This window comes from Caretta caretta, chromosome 3 (genome assembly GCF_965140235.1).
Source record: "Caretta caretta isolate rCarCar2 chromosome 3, rCarCar1.hap1, whole genome shotgun sequence".
Classification (NCBI taxonomy): domain Eukaryota; kingdom Metazoa; phylum Chordata; order Testudines; family Cheloniidae; genus Caretta; species Caretta caretta.
Window position 1 is genome coordinate 184,352,690 of NC_134208.1, and position 20,227 is coordinate 184,372,916.

The window sequence follows — 20,227 nt, forward strand, 5'->3', positions numbered from 1 at the left end:
TGCACTTTTCAAAACCTAATAATCCTTGGCCCTGATTGGAGGGTACACTGTGCTAAACACACAAACAATTTCAGGGTTCCACATAAGATTTTGGACCAAGTTCTGAATCTGGCTCATGAGTTGAGGTGTCACCCAGGCCAAACTTTAATTGGGGATTGGTCCTGCTTTGAGCAGGGAGTTGGACTAGATGACCTCTTGGGGTCCCTTCCAGCCCTGATATTCTGTGATTCTATGATTCTCTCCCCGGCAGCCGCAGCCCTGGAGCTGGGGAAAGTCATCTCTTTCGCTGGCTGCTACAGCCCTGCACATCCCAAATTCCCCCCACCCCCTCTTCTCACCCCACTGCCCCCTCCCACCTACCCCCTATTCCTCCCAAGGCCACCACCTCTCCTTACATATGGGTCTTCTCCAGGGTCCAGGCACCTAATTAGTGGAGCCACGCCTGCGCGGCTCCACTAGTTAGGTGGGTGGCCCTCCATCCTCTCATGTGCAGCCACCCAGGCGTGCACCTTAGAGGGAACTATCCGTGGACCACCTGAATGGAGCTCACGGACCACAGTGTGAGAACCTCTGCCCTAATGTTTTCTAGCTATTGTACTGTCTAGGCACAATACGGGAGATTTAGAATGGAATTTTCACCTTCGCTCTGGATATTTAAGCACCAGGTTTTAAAGATGTATTCTTGGTATCATAGTTTTGTTTATAAGAAAAATTGAACAGGGCTTAAAGGACTCCCTCTTCAAAAAATGCTTCTCAATTTACATGTATTTTTCTTAGATTTTATTCCTAAAAAGAAAGACGATTGCATTGTGTTTTGCTTGTGACTAGAGGGTTGCACTCTTTGCCTCCTTGCTCTAGATACAAATAGATTATTCCCTAGTGGAAACTTACAGAATGTACATCTAAACAAAAGGCAGAGGCAGCTGGAAAGAGAGAAATTTCTTTTTTTTACCTGTATTTGTACTATTTACAGATTATTTCCCCTCCCCAATATTACTTGTTTCACTATATTTAGAAAAAAAGAGTAATTGTTGCAATATCAGAAAAGATACTGAGACAACAAAGTCATGTGAATTTGTAGTATATACTGCATTTTCTCCTGGTTATTAGCCGGTTTGCAGGAACTGTCATGCTTGCAGCTAATCTCTTTAATTTGGAATTTTTGACTATTGGCACCAAGAGCCATGAGAATTAAAAGCTTTCAATTTTCAGACTGCGTTCATACTAATGCACTAAAGGAAAAAAACCTAGGCAGAGTCCCCCCCATCACATAAAACTGTCTTTATAATTCTTCTTTGTCCCACCTCAAAAGGAAAGCTTGCCCAGTAATATGACTGCAACTTTCATATGAAAGATGTGCATGGGAATGATCTAAATTCTCATTGCTAGAATTTGTCTACACTGGAAAAATCAATAGCAACATTACAGACATTGCAGCTGCACTGGTGGCAGCAATGAAAGCATGGACTATATCATAAAAATCTCCTAAAGTCTCTCACCTAGTCCAAATGATCTAGAAAGATCACAGCAGTTTACATTAGTCTGGGAGCAGCCTTTCAGGACCTAACTAGCACCTTTCAGGACTAACAGCTAGGCTGCTTTGTGAACTTTCCTCTACTGCACTTCCTCACTCGAAAATCACTGCTGGAAGGGCAATTTTCATGAGGACCTCCTGACTTTCTCCCTGGACCAGCAGTGCCAGGAATTTTAGGTTCTTATAAGGTCCATTGGCACCACAGTCAATGTGAATGCAATCCAATTTGATAACTCTTCTGGATACACACCAAAATTTATCTTTCTTCTTGGAATAAGGACAGGATAAGGGTTGGACAGGATTTTTAATTATCATGGTATAAAAGTTATAAGGAGGAAGGGGATTATGACTCTGTAGGTAGGCAACAGTGGATAGAAGCAGATCAGCATGATTACTGTACAGTTTAAATATTGGAAGGAGCACCCAGTGCTAGGATGAGTGCCTCTGACATTTCTCATTTAGAAACCTAAATAAATAAGTAAACAAACATTGGCCTAAGGAAAACTTTGCTTCTAGTACATTTTTCAAAGAACTAATCTAAAACTGTTAAGGCTATAAACCGTCATGAAATTCACATGGAATCGAAAATATACAAGAATATCTCAAAAGGTAATACGTAGACATTGGTAGTCTACGGCCAGATTCCCATCTATAATATCTATCCTGTTCTTTCTAGCTGCTGCTGAAGTAGGCCTCTCATTCTCAGAAGAAACATCACCTCTTTTAGTTTACAACAGAAAGAGATGAGACACTCCCCTTTGGCTTACATCAAAGCTTACTGTGTTCAAAACAATTGCCATATTTGCTATGGAATAGTCACACAAAACACAGCCTGGTCTGTTTTGAAAAAATATATTTTCCTGTTTCTGAGTCCAATCTATTAGGCTTCCCCTAACGCTCAGATCTGAAGTAATTTCAAAATTTACTTAAAAGGAAAATAAACCCACCAGACTTGATTGGAAAAGCAAAGATACTCCGAGGCATCTCATCAATAATAAGCAAGAATGTAGACTGGAGAATCTATGTATGAAATATGGTTTAATCTGGTCTCCTTTTAATGCCATATGATCAATGAGACACTTTAATAAACTGATGCTATGGCATGCATTAGAATATGACAGACCTTGCCCCAGAAGATTTTTTGCGGAGTTTAACATCAGAAACAAAATTTACAGAAATATCTAATATTTAAAGAATATTACATAGGCAGCCACTGTTAAGCACTACATTTTGAGGCATTAGGATGGAGAAGTGCTGGTAGATGCTGAGTCTTTCAAAAACCCTCCTCTACTTCTGCAACCCATATCCCACGTCTGAGCTGCAAGAGGCTGGAAGATGAGCTTCCACTCCTCGTAAAGGGGAAAGCTCACTCTATTGATGTGGAAGAAACTAAAAAGTTATTTGTCTAGGACCCCAGTTCACATCTGTTCACTGTCCATAGTCCAGTTTTAGGCATGTTACAAAATTCATATAAAGCAATTAAAACAGGGCCTATACCCATAGATCATACAAGAAAATAAAACACAGACCTGTTTGCTATCGTCTGAACGCCAAACAAAATTTCTCAACTCAGTCTTTGCAAGTCCATCTCTCCCAAAGAAAAGCCTATGTAAACAGGTAGGTCATGCAGCCTATTCTGAAGGTTGCAAAACTGGGGCTGTTCTGGTCAAAAAAAGAAGGAAAAAAAATCTCTTGGTAAGAAAAATATACATAAGGCTAATACCATGACAACAGTTCTCAAACTATGGAGCAGGCCTCCCAAGGGAGGCATGGGACTGGATCAAGAGAGGTGTGAGCTTTATGCTTTTTTGGGTTGTTGGTTTTTTTTTGAAGAGCCCTAGCTGTCAGTCCCAGCTGGGGCTCATGAAGAAGGGCCGTGCACACCCAGGAGGTGGGGGATAAAGGGGATAGCTGAAGCCCCTCCACCTGCCATCCTCACCCCCCCAATCCCTCACCGGGAGGCAGCCCAGGCTCAGGCTCTCCTTCCTTCTCCCACTTCCCCCGTCCCGCACCTGGAGGCGGCAAAGCTTCAGCTGTCAGCTCCGGGGGGCAGCAGGAGCACAGAAGGGTGGCAATGGGATGCTAAGTCTGCTGTGAAAAGTGCCATTGATTAATATCACTTTTCACATTGCAACCCTTACTTCTATGCTGCTGCTTGCTCTGAAGGCAGCTACATGCAGGCACCCAGCCAGCAGCTGCTTCTCTCCATTTGCCTTCAGAGCTCAGTGGCGGTATATGTACTTGTGGAGGAAGAGGGGGCGTAAACGACTACAGACACAAAGAAGGGGGGGCCTGATCAAATAAGTTTGAGAACCACTGCCATATAATAATATGTATATCATTAAAACTAACTAGGAGAATGAATTACAAATGACTAGCTGATGGTACATAGCTGTACTCTTAATACAAGACCAAATATTTTTCTCTCTCTCTGCTGCAAGTTCTTGACCAGTGGTACTGAATCCCAAAATGCTACAACAGGCATCCTCTCTATGGAGAGGAAATATTGAAGATATTTCTCCCAACCAGATCATGAAATTATATTATTCTTTTCTTTTACCACAGTGAATAACTGTTGGACTGTCTTCTGATATCCCTCTTTAGGACCCCTTGACTAAATTGTACATCTCTGGACTTGAGGTTTATAACTCAGAAGCAAATGAGGCAGGATGTATCCATGGTATCTAGGGCTGTCAAACGATTAAAAAAATTAATCGTGATTAATCACGCAATTAAAAAAATTAATCGCAATTAATCACACTGTTGAACAATAATAGAATGCCATTTATTTAAATATTTTTGGGTGTTTTCCATATTTTAAAATACATTGATTTCAGTTATAACACAGAATACAAAGTATACAGTGCTCACTTTATATTTATTTTTGATTACAAGTACTTACACTGTAGAAACAAAAGAAACAGTATTTTTCAATTCACCTAATACAAGTACTGTAGTGCTATCTCTTTATCATGAAAGTTGAACTTACAAATGTGGAATTATGTACAAAAAATAACTGCATTCAAAAATAAAACCATGTAAAACTTTAGAGCCTACAAGTCGTCTCAGTCCTATTTCTTGTTCAGCCAATCGCTCAGATAAACAAATTTGTTTACATTTGCTGCCCGCTTCTCGTTCACAGTGTGATGATGTCACCTGGTACGAAATACCACCTGGGACACTGCCAGCACCCAGGAGACATAGGGTGACAGCGAGCTGAGCGGACTCCTTGCGGGCTGACCTGCATTGCTACACAGCAGCAGCTCATTGCCTTTTGGCAGCAGATGGTGCAGTATGACTGGTAGCCATCGTCACCATACTCCTGGGTGCTCTTTTAGCCAACCTCAGTGAGGTCGGTCAGGGGCGCCTGGGCAGACATGGGAGTGACTCAGCCAGGTCATTTCCCTTTTTAAGTTTCATCTCATGGAGATTCAGTCCTGCCAGCATTCGTACTGCACCGTCTTCTGGTGAGCAGCCAGGAGATGACGATGGCCAGGAGTCATACTGCACCATCTTCTGCCGAGCACCCAGGAAATGACGATGGCTAGTCGTACTGCACCATCTGCTGCCAGCAAGATGTATAAAGATAGATGAAGTGGATCAAAACAAGAAACAGAACAGATTTGTTTTGTATTCATTTGTATTCATTTTCTCCTCCCTCCCTCCATGAAATCAATGGCCTGCTAAACCCAGGGTTTTGAGTTCTATCCTTGAGGGGGCCATTCTGTTTCTCCTTGATGCAAAGCCATCCCCTTTGTTGATTTTAATTCCCTGAAAGCCAACCCTGTAAGCCATGTTGTCAGTCGCCCCTCCTTCCATCAGAGCAACGGCAGACAATAGTTTTGTGCCTTTTTTCAGCACAGACGCCATAGCACTGGGAACATGAAGCCCGCTCAGATCACCATGGCAATTATGAGCACTATAAACACCACGCACATTATCCAGCAGGATATGCAGAACCATAACCTGCAAGAAAAGCGAAACCAGGCGAGGAGGAGGTGACTGCAGCACGGTGACGAGAGTGATGAGGACATGGACATAGACTTCTCACAAAGTACGGGCCCCTGCAATGTGCACATCATGGTGTCAATTAGGCAGCTTCATGGTGTGGAATGCCGATTCTGGGCTCGGGAAACAAGCACAGACTGGTGGGACCGCATAGTGTTGCAGGTCTGGGACGATTCCCAGTGGCTGTGAAACTTTCGCATGCATAAGGGCACTTTCATGGAACTTTGTGACTTGCTTTCCCCTGCCCTAAAGTGCAAGAATACCAAGATGAGAGCAGCCCTCACAGTTGAGAAGCAAGTGATGATAGGCCTCTGGAAGCTTGCAATGCCAGACAGCTACCAGTCAGTCGGGAATCAATTTGGAGTGGGCAAATCTACTGTGGGGGCTGCTGTGATGCAAGTAGCCAACGCAATCACTGAGCTGCTGCTATCAAGGGAAGTGACTCTGGGAAATGTGCAGGTCATAGTGGATGGCTTTGCTGCAATGGGATTCCCTAACTGTGGTGGGGCCATAGACGGAACCCATATCCCTATCTTGGCACCAGAGCACCAAGGCAGTGAGTACATAAACCAAAAGGGGTACTTTTCAATGGTGCTTCAAGCACTGGTGGATCACAAGGGACGTTTCACCAACAACAACGTGGGATGGCTGGGAAAGATACATGACGCTCGCATCTTCAGGAACTCTGGTCTGTTTCAACAGCTACAGCAAGGGACTTACTTTCCAGACCAGAAAATAACCACTGGGGATGTTGAAATGCCTATAGTTTATAGTTGAAATGCCTATCAGTCCTAGTTTGCATCTTTCCAAACACACTACTCCTCAGCATTACCATAGTTACTGCAAAACTTACACTTTATGGCCAGATTTCAGGAAGTCAATAGACAGAGAAGAGTTTTGCATGAACTGTTCGTTGACACCAGGTGATGTTTTACTTTACTTTAAAGAACCTCGATGCACTTTGGCCACTATCGGAAGACAGGATACTGGGCTAGATGGACCTTTGGTCTGACCCAGTATGGCCATTCTTAACATTCTTCCTGTAGAGAAAAGCTGTTTTTATTTACAATATTGTTCTATTTAGGCCATTAAGCTAATGTAATGCTTTTGAACCTAATGAACTAATTTTAAACTTAGTTTAGAAAACGTTACCACTGTGAATGTAGTTTTGCCATAAGAGGACTCTGTTCATCTTATTGTTAAAAAGGACACTAGCAGATAGTTTAGCCCACAAAATTAGTTGTTTCTTTGAGAGGGTGTGGGAGAATTTTATAATACCAAGCAGTAAAAATTAGTCATGTGGGCCTTCTTTGTTTTTGTTTTTAACCTCAACAGACTATTTCATAGATTCCAAGGCCAGAAGGAGGAGAGGTACATATGCTGGAGGGTAGGGATAGGATACAGAGAGATCTACACAAATTAGAGGATTTGGCCAAAAGAAATCTGATGAAGTTCAACAAGGACAAGTGCAGAGTCCTGCACTTAGGACGGAAGAATCCAATGCACCGCTACAGACTAGGGACCAAATGGCTCGGCAGCAGTTCTGCAGAAAAAGACCTAGGGGTTACAGTGGACAAGAAGCTGGATGTGAGTCAACAGTGTGCCCTTGTTGCCAAGAAGGCCAATGGCATTTGGGATGTATATGTAGGGGCACTGCCAGCAGATCGAGGGACGTGATCGTTCCCCTCTATTCGACATTGGTGAGGCCTCATCTGGAGTACTGTGTCCAGTTTTGGGCCCCACACTACAAGAAGGATGTGGAAAAATTGGAAAGAGTCCAGCGGAGGGCAACAAAAATGATTAGGGGACTGGAACACATGACTTATGAGGAGAGGCTGAGGGAACTGGGACTGTTTAGTCTACAGAAGAGAAGAATGAGGGGGGATTTGATAGCTGCTTTCAACTACCTGAAAGGGGGTTCCAAAGAGGATGGCTCTAGACTGTTCTCAGTGGTAGCAGATGACAGAACAAGGAGTAATGATCTCAAGTTGCAGTGGGGGAGGTTAAGGTTGGATAGTAGGAAAAACTTTTTCACTAGGAGGGTGGTGAAACACTGGAATGCGTTAGAATCATAGAATATAAGGGTTGGAAGGGACCCCACAAGGTCATCTAGTCCAACCCCCTGCTCAAAGCAGGACCAATCCCCAGTTAAATCATCCCAGCCAGGGCTTTGTCAAGCCTGACCTTAAAAACCTCTAAGGAGATTCTACCACCTCCCTAGGTAACGCATTCCAGTGTTTCACCACCCTCATAGTGAAAAAGTTTTTCCTAATATCCAATCTAAACCTCCCCCACTGCAGCTTGAGACCATTACTCCTCGTTCTGTCATCTCATACCATTGAGAACAGTCTAGAGCCATCCTCTTTGGAACCCCCTTTCAGGTAGTTGAAAGCAGCTATCAAATCCCCCCTCATTCTTCTCTTCTGCAGGCTAAACAATCCCAGCTCCCTCAGCTTCTCCTCATAACTCATGTGTTCCAGACCCCTAATCATTTTTGTTGCCCTTCGCTGGACTCTCTCCAATTTATCCACATCCTTCTTGAAGTGTGGGGCCCAAAACTGGACACAGTACTCCAGATGAGGCCTCACCAATGTTGAATAGAGGGGAACGATCACGTCCCTCGATCTGCTCGCTATGCCCCTACTTATACATCCCAAAATGCCATTGGCCTTCTTGGCAACAAGGGCACACTGCTGACTCATATCCAGCTTCTCGTCCACTGTCACCCCTAGGTCCTTTTCCGCAGAACTGCTGCCTAGCCATTCGGTCCCTAGTCTGTAGCTGTGCATTGGGTTCTTCCGTCCTAAGTGCAGGACCCTGCACTTATCCTTATTGAACCTCATCAGATTTCTTTTGGCCCAATCCTCCAATTTGTCTAGGTCCTTCTGTATCCTATCCCTCCCCTCCAGCATATCTACCACTCCTCCCAGTTTAGTATCATCCGCAAATTTGCTGAGAGTGCAATCCACACCATCCTCCAGATCATTTATGAAGATATTGAACAAAACCGGCCCCAGGACCGACCCTTGGGGCACTCCACTTGATACCGGCTGCCAACTAGACATGGAGCCATTGATCACTACCCGTTGAGCCCGACAATCTAGCCAGCTTTCTACCCACCTTGTAGTGCACCTTGTAGTTACCTAGGGAGGTGGTGGAATCTCCTTCCTTAGAAGTTTTTAAGGTCAGGCTTGACAAAGCCCTGGCTGGGATGATTTAATTGGGGATTGGTCCTGCTTTGAGCAGGGGGTTGGATTAGATGACCTCCTGAGGTCCCTTCCAACCCTGATATTCTATGATTCTATGGGACCACTGTGATCATCAGCTCTGACATCCTATATAATACAGGCCACAAAACTTCTCCAAATTAATTCCCAGAGCATATCTTTTAGAAAAACATCCAATCTTGATTTTAAAATTGTCAGTGATGGAGAATCCACCATGACCCTTGATAAGTTATTCCAAAGGTTAATTATTGTTAAAAATTTACACCCTATTTCCAGTCTGAGTTTGTCTAGCTTCAGCTTCCAGTCATGGGATCATGTTATACCTTTCTCTGTTAGACTGAAAAGCCCATTATTAAACATTTGTTCCCCATGTAGGTACTTATAGACTAATCAAGTCACCCCTTAACCTTCTCTTTGTTAAGATAAATAGATTGAGCTCCCCGTCTATCACTATAAGGCATATTTTCTAATCCTTTAATCATTCTCATCACTCTTCTCTGAACCCTCTCCAATTTATCAACATCCTTCTTAAGCTGTGGGCACCAGGACACAGTATACCAGCAGTATAACCTCTCTACTGCTACTCAAGATAGCCCTTTTGGCAACAGTCACACTGCAAGCTTATGTACATCCGCTTATCCACTGTGACCCCCAAATCTTTTTCAGAGCCATTACTTCCCAGGATACAGCACCCCATCCTCTAAATAAGGCCTACATTCCTTGTTCCTGGACGTTTACATTTAGCCATATTAAAATGCATATTGTTTGCTGATGCACAGATTACTAAGCAATCCAGAATGCTTTGTATCAGTTACTTGTCCTCTTCAATCCTTATCACTCCCCTAATTTTTTCTCATCTGCAAACTTTAACAGTGATGATTTTATGTTTTCTTCCAGGTTATTAATAAAAATGTTAAATAGCCTATGGCAGAGGTTCTCAAACTGTGGTCCACAAGCTCCATTCAGGTGGTCCACGGATAGTTCCCTCTAAGGTGCGTGCCTGGGCAGCCACGCACAAGAGAATGAAGGGCCACCTACCTAATTAGTGGAGCTGCGCAGGTGTGGCTCCACTAATTAGGTGCTTGGACCCTGGAGAAGACATACATGTAAGGTGAGGTGGTGGCCTCGGGAGGAATAGGGGGTAGGTGGGAGGAGGCAGTGGGGAATTTGGGACGTGCAGGGTTGCAGCAGCCAGAGAAAGAGGCAACTTTCCCCAGCTCCAGGGCTGCAGCTGCCAGGGAGAGCTGGCCCTCCTTCCCAGCCTCAGCTCTGTGGCGGGAGAGATACCCCCCTTCTTCCCAGCCCGGGGGCTGCCATGGCAGGGAAGAGACCCCCCCTTCTTCCCAGCCCCAGCTCGGGGGCTGCCACAGTGGGGAGAGAGGGCACATCCATTGCATTAGAAAGGTAAGACTACTGATATTAAAATATGAGTTGTGTGCTTTTATTTGTAGAACAAAAAAACTTTAATTTATATTAAGGATGCTTTTTATAGAGAGCTTTTATCCAAAGCACTTTACAATGGCTAGCTAATAGTACAAACAACATTTGGAAAGATCATTAACTGGTCCGCCGAGACCCTCAGCAATTTTCAAGTGGTCTGCAAAAAAAAAGAGTTTGAGAACCACTGGCCTAGGGCCAAGAACCTATCCCTGCAGGACAACTCCAAAAACACACCCATTGGATAATGGATTTCAGAGTGGTAGCCGCGTTAGTCTGCATCAGCAAAAATAATGAGGAGTCCTTGTGGCATCTTAGAGACTAACAAATTTATTTGGGCATAAGATGCAGTGAGTTCTAGCCCACAAACGCCGATGCCCAAATAAATGTGTTAGTCTCTAAGGTGCCACAAGGACTCCTCGTTGTTTTTTCCATTGGATAATGATTCCCCATTTATAATTACATTTTGAGACCGATCAATTAGCCAGCTTTTAATCCATGTAATGTGTGCCATGTTAATTTTATATCTAATTTTTTTAATCAAGAAGTCATGCAGTCCCAATTCAAATGTCTTACATAAATCTAAGTATATTACATCAACACTATTACCTTTATCTACCAAACTTGTAATATCACAAATATATATATATATATAAATATAATATATATATAAAAAATATATCAGCTGAGTTTTCCATAAACCTATGTTGACTGGCATTAATTTTATTACCCTCCTTTAATTCTTTATTAATCAAGTCCCATATCAGCCATTCCATTGTCTTTACAATTAAACATTCTTCTAGAAGAGGGAAGGCAAACTAGGGCCTTCAATCTGGCCCACGGGATTGCCAGACCCCAGTGCAGCGGGACTAAGGCAGGCTCCCTGCCTGCCCTGGCCCCGCGCTGCTCCCAGAAGTGGCCGGCACCACATCCCTGTGGCCCCTGGGGAAGGGGGGCAGAGGGCTCCCTATGCTGCCCTCCCCTGCTGGCACTGCCCCCCGCAGCTTCCATTGGCCGGGAACAGGGAACTGTGACCAATGGGAGCTTCGGGGGTGGTACCCGCAGGTGAGGGCAGTGCACAGCAGAGTCGCCTGCCCCACCCCGCGCCAAGGAGCCACTGCTGGACATGCTGGCCACTTCCAGGAGTGGCGCGGGACCAGGGCAGGCAGGGAGCCGCTCGACGTAAGTGGAGCCAGGCCGGATCCGCACTCCAAACTCCTCCTGCAGCCTGCACCACAACCCCCTGCCCTGAGTCCCCTAACCCCCTGCCTTGAGCCCTCTGCCGCACCCCTCCTGCAACCCAACTCCTGCCCTGAGCCCCCTCCCACACTCCACACCCCATCCTGCACCCTAACCCCCTGCTGCACCCTGCACCCCTCCTGCACCCCAACCCCCTTCCCTGAGCCCCTTCCTGCACACCACACCCGCTCCCACACCTCACACTCCCTCACACACCCCAACCCCTTACCCCAGCCCTACATTTATGGCCCTGCATAGATTTCCACACCCAGATGCAGCCCTCAGGCCAAAAAGTTTGCCCACCCCTGTTCTAGAAGAATATTAAGGACCCAAACACTTAAACACCAGTGCAGTGCATGAGAACCAGTAATTGATAATTGTGGAGGGGGAGGGGGGGACAACAACTATAAAACTGGCCTTTCAGCTGGTATTTGTACTGTCCAAGCTGAGTGATGTGCAAAAGGTTACAAACAGAATAAATGAGGAAAAGGATGTTTTTAAATGCTTCCATCTTTAATAATCTACAGCAAGCTGTTATTAATAACAAAGGTAAGGAAACTATTTATAATATGGCTCTGAACTGGACAGTGTTCCTGGAGTAATGTAATATGCTACTTTCTCATGCTATACAATAGTCAGTTTTTGAACCAGCATTTCAAACTATGCCACATTTTAGCAGCCAAGAGGAAAATGTAAAGTGCTAATATATTTTTACTGGCTAATACACTATTTCATGTTTGTGCAGCTCTTTCAGTGTGAAAAGCATTGTATGTGGGCTATAATTAATATTTTCAACAGATCAATGCTCTCTCCTAAACTACACAGGAACACCACAAGTGCCTTTCTTAAAGCCTTTAAAACAGTTATCACAGGGTATACCAGTGTGAGAGGAAATCTGCACAATTATATTGTTATATGTTTAATTAGATAAATGTATAGCACAATATTTTTACATTTACTGACAATGGCTTCTTCATAGCCTTCACTCAGACCAAATTTTTGATGAGTGCACTGTCAGTAACTATCAAAACTGGTCCCTAGAAGAGCCTAATTTGGATTCACATCCAGATGTATAATTTGCTGTTTTAGTTGGGGTGGAGATGTGTATGTTTTTAAGATACATGTTTGCTGCACTGACTGGCTTAAAGGCGGTAGGGAGAGTGATATTTATACCTATCAAGAAAACTTTAAAAACTGTGGGTGACTGATAGTGTTGCTCTTATACCCTTGAAGTGCTTTGAAATCCCTAAATAGAAAATACTATTGAAGTAGAAAGAATTATTTGGAGCAATAAAATCTCATTTCTCAACTATATGAAGCAAGGGGAAGTTCATTGTGGAGTTTTGCTCTTTAACTTGCTTAATTAAGTAAGTCTGCCACTAGGCTTATATTCATACGGGCTGCAAGTTCAATGTCTAAATACGGATTTAGAAGCCTAGATTTCGGCAGGCCTGCCTGAAAGTTCGGTCCATTAAGATTGCAACAAGCCAAAAAACTCAGAGTCACAGAAATTCTGTGTTCTTGTTATTGGGGGCGGGAAGGGGAGGGGAGTTCATATGTGTATGTTAAGTAAGGGCAGAATATCTGCCTTAACTTGGAATTTCCTGTTGGCTTGATTTATAATCCTAATATTGCTCCAGTGTAACTTCTGGCCATACTCTATGATGGCCAAACTATTTTTATGCTCTCAACCACAGCTATTTATACAGTATAATATTAAGTGCTCATTTCGATCAGGGTATTCATGCAAATATTCAAAGAAGTAGTTTGATTTTATGTTGTTACATGAAGGTCACAAAATGTTTTGTTGCTGTATACATACTTTCAATGCTGTAGACAATCAAAAGTTTATTCTTATCCAAAAACCTACTTTTTCCCTCCCTTAAATTGTAATAATTTTATAAGAGGCTCAGCCTCCAGATGGGGAAAGAAGGCTCTTTCCCTTAGTTTCCTCTGATGTAAGATATGTCTTCACTACCAACGTTAAAGCACAGTGCTGCTGCAGCAGCGCTTTAACATGGCTGTTGTACTCGCGGCACCATAAAAAAAAAATAAACCCATAAAAAAACCACCCCCACAAGGGGAGTAGCTACCAGCTCTGGGAGCACAGCTTCCAGCACTGGTGCACTGTCTACACTACCACTTTACAGCGCTGAAACTTGTATTGCTCGGGGGGGTGTTTTTTCACCCCCGAGCAATACAAGTTAAAGTGGCAGTGTAGACAAGGCCTAAGCAGAGCTCCAACGTTCAATACTAGCAGGCTTAATAGGGCTAAAAGAAAAAGTAAACGGAGCTGTTGTTTGTAGCAATGAAACAATTTTCCAGCAGCCTTTGACCTTCAGAATCTTACTATCTCCTGTTTGTTGGAAGAGCAAGCCACCATCAGTTTTCCAACAAAGGGACGATAACGCCACTTACTCAGTGTCTAAATATAGACTTAGGAATTTAATTCTAGGCATTCATATTTGAAAGATTGTATCTAATATTTTTTCCAACAAGTTTAGGAAACTAGTCTTTTATTTCCCACAAATATCAGAACACTATATATACATACATAAGCAGAAAGAATATCCCATCTTAAGCATACATACATAAGCAAAATGAGCATTCCACCTTAAACCAGTAAAACTAACTCTCTGGACCTGATTCTGCAAGGTGCTCAGCACCCAAAGTCTCATTGACTTCCACAGGAGTTGAAGATGCTTGGCACTGAATGTAATCAGAACTTTTTTCTTTACCTTTCTGTAATAAAAGTGGTAGAACAAAATCTCTTAAAAATAAGATTTTTAAAACTAAACTAAATAAACCCTCATGCCAGAACTACTGGCTACATTTTAGCCACCGTGAAAATTTCACTAATAATGGAAAATGTTGACAATTTTAACTACAGCCAGTAGCACGAACACTACTGTGCTAAACCTTGTTTCTCTCAAGGCAAGCTGAAAAAAGTTAAACATTTAGTGAATACTGAACAGGCAAGAAAGAAACCAAGGAATTTGATCAATCATTTTCCAAGTATGTTAGTGGGAAGTCTAGGCTCCCACATTACTTTGCTTTCATAATATTCTCCAGGAAGCAGCCTCCTTGAACAGTGGAAGACAAATTCCCTGCTGGTGTAACTCCACTGACTTCAGTGGAGTTATCCCAGCAGAAAATCTGGCCCTGGAATTTTTAATTTGAAGTCCAGAAGCTGGCCTCACATAAACTGCAGTATTTGTTTGTTCCCCACAAGTTTGGCACTCTGGTGTAGTTCTTATAAAACAGCACAAAAATAAAGAATTTGGAAAATTTATGCCAGAGCTAGCAATATGGCAGATAAGCAACTGGTTAACATATTTTAAACTTTGGACCACAATTAAGTTCACCATCATTTAAAATAGGAGAGGTTTAAGAGTGACATCCTTTGGCAAATGTAAAGACGGGACAGGCAGAAAGCTCTGCCAAGGGCATCAATGAGGGGGGACAGGGAAAGGCAGAACCCCCTCCCCCGAGTTTCATACAGAAGGTATGCGAGCTCCCAGGTGGAGCTCTTAACTACAGCACAGCATTAGAGCTAGCCTACACTGGCCACGTTAAAGTGCTGCCGTGGCAGCACTTTAATGTGGCTTGTGTAGTCGTGGCAGAGCTCTCCCAGCGCTCTAAAAAAACACCTCCACGAGGGGCGTGGCTCCCTGCGCTGGTGCACTGTCTACACTGATGCTTTACAGCACTGAAACTTGCTGCACTCAGGGGGGTGTTTTTTCACCCCCATAAGCGAGAAAGTTGCAGTGCTGCAAAGTGCCAGGGTAGACAAGTCCTTAGTGTGAAATGTAAGTTCTGCAGAGGAGAGATGCCCCTGAGGCAGGGAGTCAGTATTGTGTTTACAAACAGAGACAGGGTGATTAAGGTAAGAAAGGGCTGGTGATTAAGGATATGGAAGTTTAGCCTGTAAAAGAGGCTCAGATATTTAAGTATGGCGTGTATAGTTATTGACCACACATGTTATCACATGTTCACTGTGATGTTTACATCTGAGTGGAGGCACTGATAGCAACACAAGTTTTAGTTGATTAAGGACTAGAAGATTTGACCCTCCAACTTTCTTTCTAAAGGAAGAGCTCCCCAGATCTCCTCTGCCTGTTTATTTTCTTTTCCAGCCTGCAGTGGCCCTGATATACCTCAGAAGTCTCAGTTTTTTTCTCAGCTTTAAAATATAAAATGTTCTTGGTGTTTGGTTTTAAATATTCTCCTGTGAGAGCTGCAACCCCCTGTAGTGTTGTGTTTAAGAGGCTTCTGGAAAGAAACTAGCTTTTAAACAGAAGTAAAAGCAGCGTTTCCAACTCTCATGATTTTGTCATGAGTCTCATGATAATTGTAAAGCGCCAGCTCCTGGAGTCAAGTGGATATGTGATGATTTCAGCCTTCATTCTTAAAAAAAAATTAAGTTTCTAGTCCTCCACAGTGGCTGTGGAGAAAGTTTCAAAATGTGACTCCAGTGCACCTTAAAGGCTCAAAAAGTAGAAGGCAAATAAAAAGAACTCCAAATCTGTTATTTTCACATAATCTCACGATTTTAAAACCAATCTCATGATTCTGATGAGCCTGATTCATGATTTTTGAACATTTGGGATTGGCAATACTGTGAAAGTGACTTGAAAGTGTCAGTTTCACTCCTGTTTAAGGTTAGTTTCTAGTCTGTTATTTGTCATAAGGTGACACCTCTAGAGCCCCAGGCAGGTGCAGTATAAACTCATGGGGGACTTGCCCTAGTAAGATGTTTCCAAAGTTAAATGATCTATTCCAAATTTGTTGAACTTCAAAAAAGTGATAGAAACTAATCTAGATTTTTCTGTTTCAATTTTGCTTCAATTGTTGTATTCAAGAGTTAGTAACAAAGAATATACCTAAAACATTTAAACCTAATCAGTGTTACTTAAGTGACTTGACACAAGATGTGAGAACATGTGTTAGTATTAGACCTGAGTGGGTCTAATATTCATTAAATCCTCTTTTTATATAGGAATTAGATACAGTGCTCTTATCAGGTAACACCCTTTTTATATAAGAATTAGATACAGTGCTTCTCTAAGGTAATTTCTAAGTTATCTGCAAAAAAAACAGAAAAACAAAACCCTAGAGTTGTCAGGTGCCTAAGGAGGCCTTGGAATCACGGTTAAAGTTGCCCTCTCCCTCTCCCCCCAACCAAAATCCGAAATGGCGCCCCTGAGCTGTGACTTTGGGAACAGCAGCATTCAGAAAGAAATTGGCATTTTCCACACAACCAGGGAGGAGGGTAGTAGTTAGTGCTGTTCCTGTTAGTGCACAAGCTACACTACACTTCTCAACAGCTACTGCGAGAGTTTGCACTTTGCATGAAGTTCAACTTGCTGCAAATGACAATTTTCAACTTTGTGAACGGAAGCACACGACTTGCCTGACTAGCCTGCAATTATTCAGCGAACGCAAGAAGCCTAATCATAATCAACTAGTCCGAGCCAGCAGCGGAGGGGACCTTTCCCACTCCCAGGGTCCTAAAGCTCCAGCTCCCGCCCGAGCCCCACCGCCTCATTCCCACCCTGGCAAAGGGTGCGGAGTCCAGTGGGAAGCCCACGCAGGAAGGGTGGCCCAGGGCCAGGGCCCGGGCCCGGCAGTGATCAGCTCAGCTGCCGCGCACAGCAGCTCAGCCCTGGCCGCAGTCTCTCCCCAGCCCTGCTGGCCACGGCACAAAGTAACTCACAAAGTAACTCACGCCGGAGGTCTCCCGAGTGCCCCAGGGGGCGAACACTGCAGAGAGCGCCCCAGGCAACAGCCCAATCTCGCAAGGGGCAAGGGGACTGACGGCTCCCATCTCCCCCTGCCCGCTCCGGCTGCAGTCGGACCCCATGCCGGACAGCTGCTCCCTGCCTCAGGCCGGAGTCAGTACCCCCTCCCCGGCGGGGCCTTGCTGCCTCTGTTGCGCCGGGACCCCCTTACCCGTGTGCACTGCGCGGCGCCCGGGATCGCAGCCTTAGCTAACGTCGGCCACCGCCCGGGAGGACACGCTCTAGACTGGCGGAGGAGGAGGGAGTGGGGGCCGGCGCACAATGCAGGAGGCTGGAGCTTCCTCTGCTCTCAGCCCTGCTGCAGGGAGGGCCCTAGGCGCCGCGGCTGCAGCCCCACAGGCCGGGCTATAGGCCAAGCTCGGAGCCTGGATCGCAGCCGGGGAATCTGAGCGTCTAAGATGGAGCCAGCCTACGGAGGAAGACGCAATGATCATAGGCACGCAGCGTTTTTACACATTTAATTTGCTCAGGAGGTAAAGTAAGCCGATACAGGCTGGTACAGCGTACTGGTAAAAAGTGGCCGCCAGTACTGGCTTGTACCCAGCTGCCTTTAGAGCGCTGCCCCTTTTGCGCCCCCTGTCAGCTACTCTGCTAGGTCCCTACAATCTTAGGACTTCAGTATAGTACTAAAACAGTGCTGCTGTTCAGGTGAGACTATGTCAAGGTCTGTTCGGCCCATCTCTGGCTAATATTCTGATGGAAGTTAAAGAGGTTATTGCAGGTTTTATAGACTAAATTGGTGTAATGATTAATATCCCCTCTCTGTAAAATAGATCAAAACAGCATCCACTTGAAAATCGTATTTTCTGACAATTTTTTATTTCTACCATACCAAGTAACACCTACTATTGGTGTAACAGAGAAGTTAGCCAAAAAAAACTTTTTTCACTTTACTTTGTTCTTTTGAGAGCACTTTGTGTATTCACTTTCATTGGTTTGTTGATTATTTTCACTTTCTGTCACTTTCATGATGACATCACTCTTACTCTTTGTTCTGGGATGCCTTTAGGTATGTGATTTTTTTGCCCTGCCCTGGAAGAGGGTGTTTTTCAGGAACACAACAGCAGATCTGCTGCTGTTTCTGAGCTTGGAACAAGATGGTAGCTTCCCAGGATTCCTGACTCCTGAGAGCAACAGAAGCTGATGGGATGACCAGAATAAGACCCTGTTCCCCAGACTCTTTGATGGGACTGGGGATCGATGGCAGCCTGAAGGGTCAGGGAACTCTAATCTTCCCTCCCTAAGTAGAGTGACTGTAATCTGGTGTGACCACGCCTCAGTGGGTCACCACTGAGAATACCAGATTCAGGAAAAACTGCTACCCAAAACTGGTGGTTATTCTTCCATAAGATATACCAAACCAGGAACAAAAGTAAACTTCTGTCTCATCACACTGGTTGTCAAGAAATCAGAAATGCAGTCTCCTTAGGTATCCCAGACCTGGTTTCACCTCCCGGACACTAGACTTAATGATGAGTGGTTATTTAAAACCAATTTCATCAACTAAAGTGTTCTTCTGATCCCAGAGGACCAGCCACATACCCAGGTCAATATATAACTCGGATCTTACACAATAATCACACTGTTGCCAATCCTTTAGTATCTAATATCTAAAGGTTTATTTATAAGAAAAAAGAGAGGTGAGAGTTAAAATTGGTTAAAGGAATCAAATACATACAATAATTGCAAAGTTTGTGGATCAAGCTTGAAGCAGTGATGGCATAAACTGCTGGCTCATTAAGTCTATGGTTGCTTCCGAATGATTGGAAGGACCTCAGTTCCTTGATTAGAATGTTTCCATAAATCCATAGTCCAGGGATTAGAGCAGGAAAGAGGCAAAATGGAGATGTTTCCAGGGCCTTTTATACTTTCTGTCATATGGTGGGTGTGCTCTCAGTTCAGTCAGTGGAAAAGTACAGGCACAATATGGAGTCCAGTGTCACCTGAGCTGGTCACATGCCCTTGCATGCTTCAGTGAGTCAGCAGGGGCCATTCCCCATATTCTGACTGCAACATCCACAGGAAAGTCCATTAGGTGGGGATAAGCTTCTTCCATGGCCCATTGTGTTTGTTGATGTGTCATCAACTTGAATAGTCCATTCACAACATGCTGACTAGAGTGGATGTAAACTACCTTGTGAGTGTTACCCAGGAGCAAACACATTTGAAATACAGGTATATAGTCAATATTCATAACTTTAGATATGAAAATGATACATGCACACTAATAATCATATTCAGCAAATGATAACTTTTCCATTGACACCTTGCATGACATACCTTGCAACAATTTGTTGCAATTGTATAGCAGTGGTAGCAACAATGATATACGTGGTCATATTTTAATCAATAATATCACATCTGGGGATTATAGGGTTTGGTACGTCTTTCACTAGATCCCTTCATGGACCAGGGAGCAATGGGAACCGCAGTGAAAGTGGGACACAACAGCCCAGTTGTGGTTCCCTCTCTGTCAGCATCTCTTATCAGGCCTGACATACTCACTAAATCTCATGTACAGGTGTCATAATATTTATTTAAAAGGTGACATGTACTATATTGTTTGAAATGTAATAATACACTGGTCAATAATATCACTGTGAAATGTGTGTAACAAGTTGCTAGGAGAAATTTTGGATACTGTCAGTTATTGTGTCCTGGAGACCGTAAACAGACAAAACTGACAAAACAGGTTGTTTCTTTACAAAGGGGAAAGAAAATATGATGGCAGATGCCTTGCTCAGGAAAGAGGGCTCTGATCTGCTGCCTCCAGGTCAGCCTGTGGCTAACCCTTCTGCAGCTTTGTAAGGGGGTGGGTGGGAGGTGTGACCCTAAGGGCATCCCAATGCCAGAGGACAAGGGGCTCACTGATATCCGGTAATGAGTTTCAGCTGGTGTGACCAATTCAGCGTACCCAACTCACTATGGTTATAATCTATATCTAAAAGGTGTCATGTAAGATATCATTAGAAAACTAATAG

The 20,227-nt window shown here is 43.9% G+C and overlaps 1 protein-coding gene across 5 annotated transcripts in view; it reads right to left on the minus strand.

Moving 5' to 3' along the window:
* STON1 (stonin 1) overlaps nt 1-17,667 on the minus strand; it is a 56,544-nt gene extending 38,877 nt beyond the window's left edge. For 2 of the 5 annotated variants that reach the window (XM_048842957.2, XM_048842953.2), the window contains exon 1: nt 17,398-17,666. The gene's annotated coding sequence lies outside the window, so the exon portion shown is untranslated. Of the gene's footprint in view, nt 1-3,063; nt 3,197-17,173; nt 17,369-17,397 lie in introns of those variants that run through there. The other 3 variants (XM_048842955.2, XM_048842954.2, XM_075127181.1) reach the window with 3 other exon arrangements.
* Nucleotides 17,668-20,227: the final 2,560 nt, after the last annotated feature.